This window comes from Oreochromis aureus, linkage group 20 (assembly GCF_013358895.1).
Source record: "Oreochromis aureus strain Israel breed Guangdong linkage group 20, ZZ_aureus, whole genome shotgun sequence".
NCBI lineage: Eukaryota > Metazoa > Chordata > Actinopteri > Cichliformes > Cichlidae > Oreochromis > Oreochromis aureus.
The window spans coordinates 17,042,726-17,050,080 of record NC_052961.1 but is presented as its reverse complement, the minus strand read 5'-3'; the positions used below and the strand labels follow the sequence as shown (position 1 = coordinate 17,050,080).

General features: G+C 43.1%; 1 long non-coding RNA gene across 1 annotated transcript; it reads left to right on the top strand.

Moving 5' to 3' along the window:
- Positions 1-2,585: 2,585 nt before the first annotated feature.
- LOC120435402 lies at positions 2,586-3,160 on the top strand. Its single transcript, XR_005609702.1, has 3 exons — positions 2,586-2,638; positions 2,801-2,905; positions 2,998-3,160. It is a non-coding gene; the product is annotated as an uncharacterized LOC120435402 (long non-coding RNA).
- The last annotated feature ends 4,195 nt before the right edge of the window (positions 3,161-7,355 follow it).

Here is a 7,355-nt window from a genome sequence, read left to right as displayed (position 1 = left end):
TCCTCCACATCTTCTCGAGCTCTTCTCTGAGCCCTTGGTATTTCTCGAGCTTCTCGTGTTCCTTCTTCCTGATGTTGCTGTCATTCGGAACCGCTACATCAATCTCTACGGCCGTCTTCTTCTGTTTGTCTACCACCACTATGTCTGGTTGGTTAGCCATCACCATTTTGCCTGTCTGTATCTGGAAGTGTCACAGGATCTTTGCTCGGTCATTCTCCACCACCCTTGTGGGTGTGTCCCATTTTGACCTCGGGACTTGCAGGCCATACTCGGCACAGATGTTTCTGTACACTATGCCAGCCGCGTGTTTATGGCGTTCCATGTATGCCCTGCCAGCTAGCATCTTGCACCCTGCTGTTATGTGCTGGATTGTCTCAGGGGCATCTTTACACAGCCTGCACCTGGCGTCTTGCCTGGTGTGATAGACCCCAGCTTCTATGGATCTTGTGCTCAGAGCTTGTTCCTGTGCTGTCTTTCAGTCCAGCTTTGTCCAGCCACTGGTAGGATTTCTGGATATCAGCCACTTCCTCCATCTGCCAGTGGTACATACCGTGCAGGGGCCTGTCCTTCAATGATCCTCCTCTTTCTTGGGTTTCTGCTGCCTGAGGTATTCACTGAGCACGTGGTTGGTTGGGGCCATCTTCCTCATTTTTCATGTATGTTTGCTACCTCATCCTGGACTGTGGTGGTGACACTCACCAGTCCCCGGCCTCCTTCCTTCCGCTTAGCATACAGCCTCAGGGTGCTGGATTTGGGGTGAAACCCTCCATGCATGGTCAGGAGTTTGCTGGTCTTGATGTCAATGGCTGCTATCTCCTCCTTTGGCCAACTTATTATCCCAGCCGGGTACCTGATCATGGGCAGGGCGTAGGTGTTGATAGCCCGCACCTTGTTCTTACCGTTCAGCTGACTCCTCAGGACTTGCCTGACCCTCTGCAGGTACTTGGTGGTTGCAGCTTTCCTAGTGGCCTCGTCATGGTTCCCATTTGCCTGTGGGACCCCCAGGTAGCTGTCCTCTATGTCTGTAGTGTTACCTTCTGGTAGTTCGATCCCCTCAGTTCTGACAGTACCTTCCCTCTCTTCGTTATCATCCGACTAAACTTATCGAGTCCGAACGACATTCCAATGTCATTGCTGTATATCCTGGTGGTGTGGATCAGTGAATCGATATCTTGTTTATTCTTGGCATACAGCTTGATGTCATCCGTGTACAGGAGATGGCTCACAACTGCTTCATTCCGTAGTCGGTATCCATAGCCAGTCTTGTCAATAATCTCGCTGAGGGGGTTCAGGCATTCCAGGATCCAGGTGTGGGGCATTGAATCATAGGCCTTCTTGTAATCAATCCAGGCATTGAACAGGTTGGTCAGCCTAGTCTTGCAGTCTCGGCTGACTGCTCAGTCTACCAGTAGCTGGTGTTTTGCGCCTCTGGTATCCTTGCCAATCCCTTTCTGTTCCCAACTCATGTATTGAACCATTGCCTGTTCATCTTAGCCACTATGATGTCTGACAGGAGCTTACATGTGGTACAGAAGCAGGTTATTGGCTGGTAGTTGGATGGGACTGTCCGCCCTTCGATTAGCCATTCTGGGTGTGTCTCTTCAAGTAGAAGCTGGTTCATTTGTGCTGCCAGACGTTCGTAGAGTGCAGTCACCTTCTTCAGCCAGTAGACGTGAACCATGTCGGGGCCTGGTGCTGTCCAACTCTTCATACTGGTCCCTGTTCAGGGAGGTTGCTGTGGTCTGCTCTTAGATTCACTAACCACTGAGCGTTGCTGTTATGGGTTGCGTCTTTCTCCTTGTCCCATATGCTATGGATTTCACTGAGCTACTAGTTGTTTCACCGTCAATGTGGATGTTGGGTATGGAAGATTCCATAGGTCGCTCATCCTATTAATGTAACCCCTTCTGCCAGGGTTACTTGCGTAGTAGCATGCCCACAACGCCCTATCTTCGTCTCTTGCCCACCGATGCCTTCTTGTCCCAGTAGCCCACTTCTCATCAGGGTGCCCTCGTTCCTCAACAGCTGATGCGGACCTTGTTGATCCGGGCAACGTCCGAGCGGGCATGACTTCGTATTTATCTCTCTCATGTATGCAGCAGGCTCACTTAGCATGGGGGGTCTAGCCTTGGGACCCTTACCGGATACAGACGCCCCAGGTGGGATTCGAACTCAATATTTGAGACAGAGTAAAACTGAGTTCTTTGTAGCGGATTTTGATTGAAACCATTTCAATCCATAGGTTCATGCTCACCTGCATACTAGCTTATTATCCCAGTTTAACCTGCAGTTAGGCAAACTTTTTGTTGCAAGGAAAACATTTTTTATTGGAAAATGAAAAATAATCATGCCCAAGCTGCAATGTTGGAAAAAACAAAATGATCACACTTTTTTTGTTAATATCAGGTTGATTACAATATTTGTGGTTTGTGAGTGCTCTAAAAGAAAAGAGAGAGAGATGTTGATGTGACTCTTCTCTCCCTTTCTTAGCTCAAGAAAGAAGACCAAGAAGAAATAAAAGTAAGAGTGAAAAGTGATCATAAAAAGAGATTAGCAAAACAATGATAATATCAATGACAGCACATGCTTGGAAAATGAACTGGTTAAAGTCATTCCAAAAGACATCTTTGAAATTACTGTGGGTTTTTATTCTAATTATACTCAGTAATAAATCTTCCTAAAATCTTGGGTTTCTTTAGTTTAGTTTTTTATTTAATTTTAATTGTGCTGCCAACCTGCACTGAGTCATAATGTACATGTGAACATAAACACAGGCTGGTCTGTCACACTCCTCTTTTAGGTTGTCACTTTGGACTATGGGATGAAAAACAAGGACCCCATCAATACCACATATTTCTACACTAAGGCTAACCCTACTGAAGCATTCAAGATTCCCAGAGAACAGGTCAGAACTACTGCATCTCTTTGCATGAGCTGTGTGTTCTTTCTGTAGATGTCTCTGTAAAACAGCTTTTATGTTACTGTCCTTGTTGTCAGGTGTCCAAGCTTCTCCCAGTGTGCTTTGCTGAGAAGATCCTCAGAGTTTACTGTAAGAACTCAGCCAGTCTGAGAGATGCTAAGTTCTGCTTTCAAAGCTGGTGTCACGAAAATGACTTTCTAACTGAGGTAACACTTTATTCTGTTGGGTGGCAGTGACAGGCATTACCATGTTACAACCAATGTGATGAGAACATAAACATGAAAGCTGCTGTTAAACCTGCATATCCTGTCAGAGCCTTGGGTTCACATCACACTTTTGACCTTTTGGTTGTACTAATAAACTTGTCTGTGTCCTTATATATCTACAGGATTGAGACAGAGCAACTCCATGAAATGAAGATGTGAAACACTGAGAAATTAGATTTTTTGTGTTACTTCAGAGATTTAAAAACAGGTAAACTGGCAAACTAAAGTAGTTTGATGATTAAGTTATTTATCACACATTTTCACTATAATTAGACTATATAGCTCAATGTGGCTGAATGGTTTAGATAAAGGCTACTGTTATGATTTGCTCATTGTGTAAAACAAAAATCATTATTTATTATATAACAGCCCACATAGCAAACAGGTCTGGCCTGGATCTGGTGTCAAGCCGGCACTGCTGGCTGACTTCTGGCATGGTAAGTGGTATGCCATCCAGATATGGGCCGGGCCTAGCATAGATGGCACGGTTTATGTGATGGCATGCCACATCTGGCACGATTATGGTTTGGTTTATGTGGCCCAGGCTCATAGAAAACAGGTCTGGCCTGGATCCAGCATCAAGCTGGCACTTCTGACTGACTGGTGTCATGTCAGGGTGTAAGTCAACCAGATGTGGGCCAGGTCTGGCAATGATGGCACTATTTATGTTCTTATTTTCTTATTTTAGTTAGAAGACCCAAATGCCATGTTGTAATACTATACTCCTATGGTAGCCAACGTTTCAAATGCAGGTTTGACAGGTTTGTGAGTGTACACTTTATCCAAAACCTAGTGAGGGTTTCCTCATGTTTACCATTGGGTGGCTGTAGCTCAGGAGGTAGAGCAGGTCACCTACTGATTGTAAGGTTATTGGTTCGATCCCTCGCTCCTCCAGGCTGTATGTCAAGAGTGTGAATGTAGTTAGGAAGCACTCAGTTTAGAGAACGTGTATGAATGTGGTGTGTTGTATAGAGCACTTTGAGTAATCTGAGAGAGTAGAAAAGTGCTATATAATAATCAGTCCATTCACTGTCTGAACAGAGTTTTGTCATGTTACTTTTGCACTATCATGTTCCGGCAAATTTTATTACATGGCTTGATTAAGGTACACATTAGGCTAACATCTGGGGACAGAGCTAAAACTGTTCTGGGCCAGCACAGGGCGAGCATTGTGTCTGCAACTGGCCCGTGGCTGCACACAACTTACACATGGCCCACATACCGCAAAGAATGACAGCCCTTTGGTGGCCCAGATCAGGTTTGCCAGAGGTAATCCACACATGGGTCAGCACAGGACCACCAGTGTGTCTGCAACTGGCCTTGTGCTGGCCCATGTGTGGGCCACATTTGGTCCAGGGTTCGCCCAGGGCGCCAAACAGGCTAGGACCGCCACTGCTGGTAACTGTTGGAAAAAGCATCCAGAAAAACCTAATGTAGCCAGGTAGCAAAAGCTCTCATTATGAAACCCCAGTCACCAATCAGACATAGCACAAATTGATAGCAATTCTCGTTGCATGTGATTTTTCAGCGTTCCCTAGTGGTGCTCTTGGAAGAGTGGAGTTTAGGTAATAATAATTATTGTTCAGAGAGATCAAGCCCATATGCTGTTAGCCCCTTTTCTGACTTCTCTAAACCTCAGCTGTGGCAAACTTTTGTAAACTTTGTAAGAATGAAAGATTACAAGAACTGTGTTGAAGAGAGGACAGCTGGACAGTGTCACAGGACAGCCACAAAAGCTGTTGGCACAATTTAGATGCTTGTGCTCCGACTTACTAGCAAACCAGCTGCACTGCAGTTACGAAGTTTAGAAGAATCTTTATAACACATCTATCAGACCACATGTGTTTGTGTAACACATTTTTGTTGCACAGTCAATCACTGTGATCTCCTGGAAGCACAAAGTTTAATTACAACACCGGGGATCCAATCAGTTCTGTTCACTTCAGGATGTGAACAGTAAGCAAGTCAGAGATGTACTGGGGGAACAAACAACAGAGAGTCTTACTTACCTGGATGGTTGAGCATGCATTTAAAGGAACCCTGGCTATTAAGACATGTTTGCGTTAAAATATGTACTGTGCTTTCAATAATATCTCTCTACTGTATAGCGTTGCCCTGAGGCAACAAACCACATTTTCATGCCTCACACTGGCCCTTCAAAAAAAAAAAACTTTTTTTTTTTTTTGTGCCTGGTAGCATTATTTGAAGAAAGAAAAACGTTTTTCTTTTTCTTCAAATAATGCTACCAGGCACATCTCTGGCTGTGATGGCCAAACCCATGGCCACACTCTAAAGGCGGTAACTCTTATATATTTTTATTCCTTTGTTTAAACACAATAACACACTTTAGTTTCCAATAAGTTTATTGATTGGTTTGGATACATTTGTTCTATTTGTAACCACGCACATTTAGTTTACTTCTGTATTCATACCACTTCATTACTTTGATTTTTTTTGACTAACTTTTGTTTCTTTTACTTCTTACCTGCCATCATACCTGGGAGTTGCCACACAAAAGGTGGTGGCCAGGGTTTGAAACCACTAAATGCAAAGAGGGATAATTGGACTGCACCACTACTTCCTGCTGAAGGGGGGGGGGATGTGTGTTTTCTTTAATTTAAAAAAATTAAGTATTTGAATTTAGGGTTTAGTAGTATTGATTTCCTTCTTTGGTGTTTACTTTATTAACAAACCAGACTATACTGCATTGTTTGTTGTTTACAATTTTGTTTTGTTTAGTTACCCCTCGTGTGTCATAGTGGTCTGATCAGCCATTATATACCCATTATACCCTTGTGTGTCATTTCATATTTAGGTCAGTTATGGTTGTTTGGGCAGTTGCTTGTTTTGTTAAGTTTGCAGTCTTTTTTTCCAGTAATATAATGCATTAGTATATGTGTGTAGAGATGTGTTTGTGTGCATTTATATGATCATAGTCAATGTTTTTTACTTTATAATCTACTGATAATTACAGGACGTGGATGTGAAAACGTTTTATGGAAGGAAACCAAGGGAATGTGCAGTTAGGGACATTCCCTCAGAAAGTGAGGACAGTGAGCTTTCAGGGAGTGACAGTGAAGTGGAGGAGTGGATCCCTGAATCAGATTTGAGAGACACTTAGGAGCTCAGGGGTCAGTTGGTAAAGTAATTGTGTGTGTGCGTGTATTACTTATTGTTGTGGGGACACAAATCTGTTTACACACTCACATTGTGAGATCTCGCCTACTTTATGGAGACAAATTGCTAGGTAAATCATTAAATTTTAGGGTGAAGACTTGAGTCAGGGTTAGGATAAGGTTAGGTTTAGGATAAGGTCAGGGTTAGGGTTAGGGTTAGGTTCAGGCACGGACTTGTGCTGGGTAGGGTCAGGATAAGTCTCCAGGAAATGAATGTAAGTTAATGTCCCCAGAACTGATGGAAACACAACGTGTGTGTGTGTGTGTGTGTGTGTGCGCGCGCGCGTGCATGTGCATCTTCCTGTTGCATTTATTTCTTTTTAATACTTTTTTATTTTTATTTGTTGTTTATTTGTTCATCCTTGTTGTACTAAAAACTTATTAAAGAATAACTTGGTGTTTGACTACCCTTGTTGCACAATGTTGCCTTGAAGCAACAAACCAATATCTGTTTGGGGGGGATATATATGTGGTATTAAAATACGCCAAATGTTTTCCTTTTAAGCACATTTTATATAAAACCGACTTACCAGTAGGCCGCCATTGTTATTTACTTCTCAATGTACGTCAATGGCGTCATAAGGTTGCACCGCATCAAGTTCACAGTTAGCAGTGCACTGGAAATGGCTTCTGTTCAACCTTTCCAGTTTGAACCAGAGCAAACTGAGAGAAAGGATAAAAACAGTCAACCAGTACTTAATTTTGATGAAGATGAAAACAATCTGTCACACGAGGACAGGAGAGTGGGGGAAAACTACTGGTGTCTATGCGGCAACTGCTTGCCTATGGCAACAGCGACTGAGAGCGTTTGTTGTAAAGAGCTCAATTTTATGGCAGCAGCTATCCATGGTATTGCATAAACACATGATAAAAACATTAATAGAATTCTAATTTTTATTATACAGTGAAATTACGATATTGTTATTTTTACAGATTCTCCATGCAACAAAGTGCACCAGAACTTTGAAGCCGTATGTCTTATTCCAGATGTTC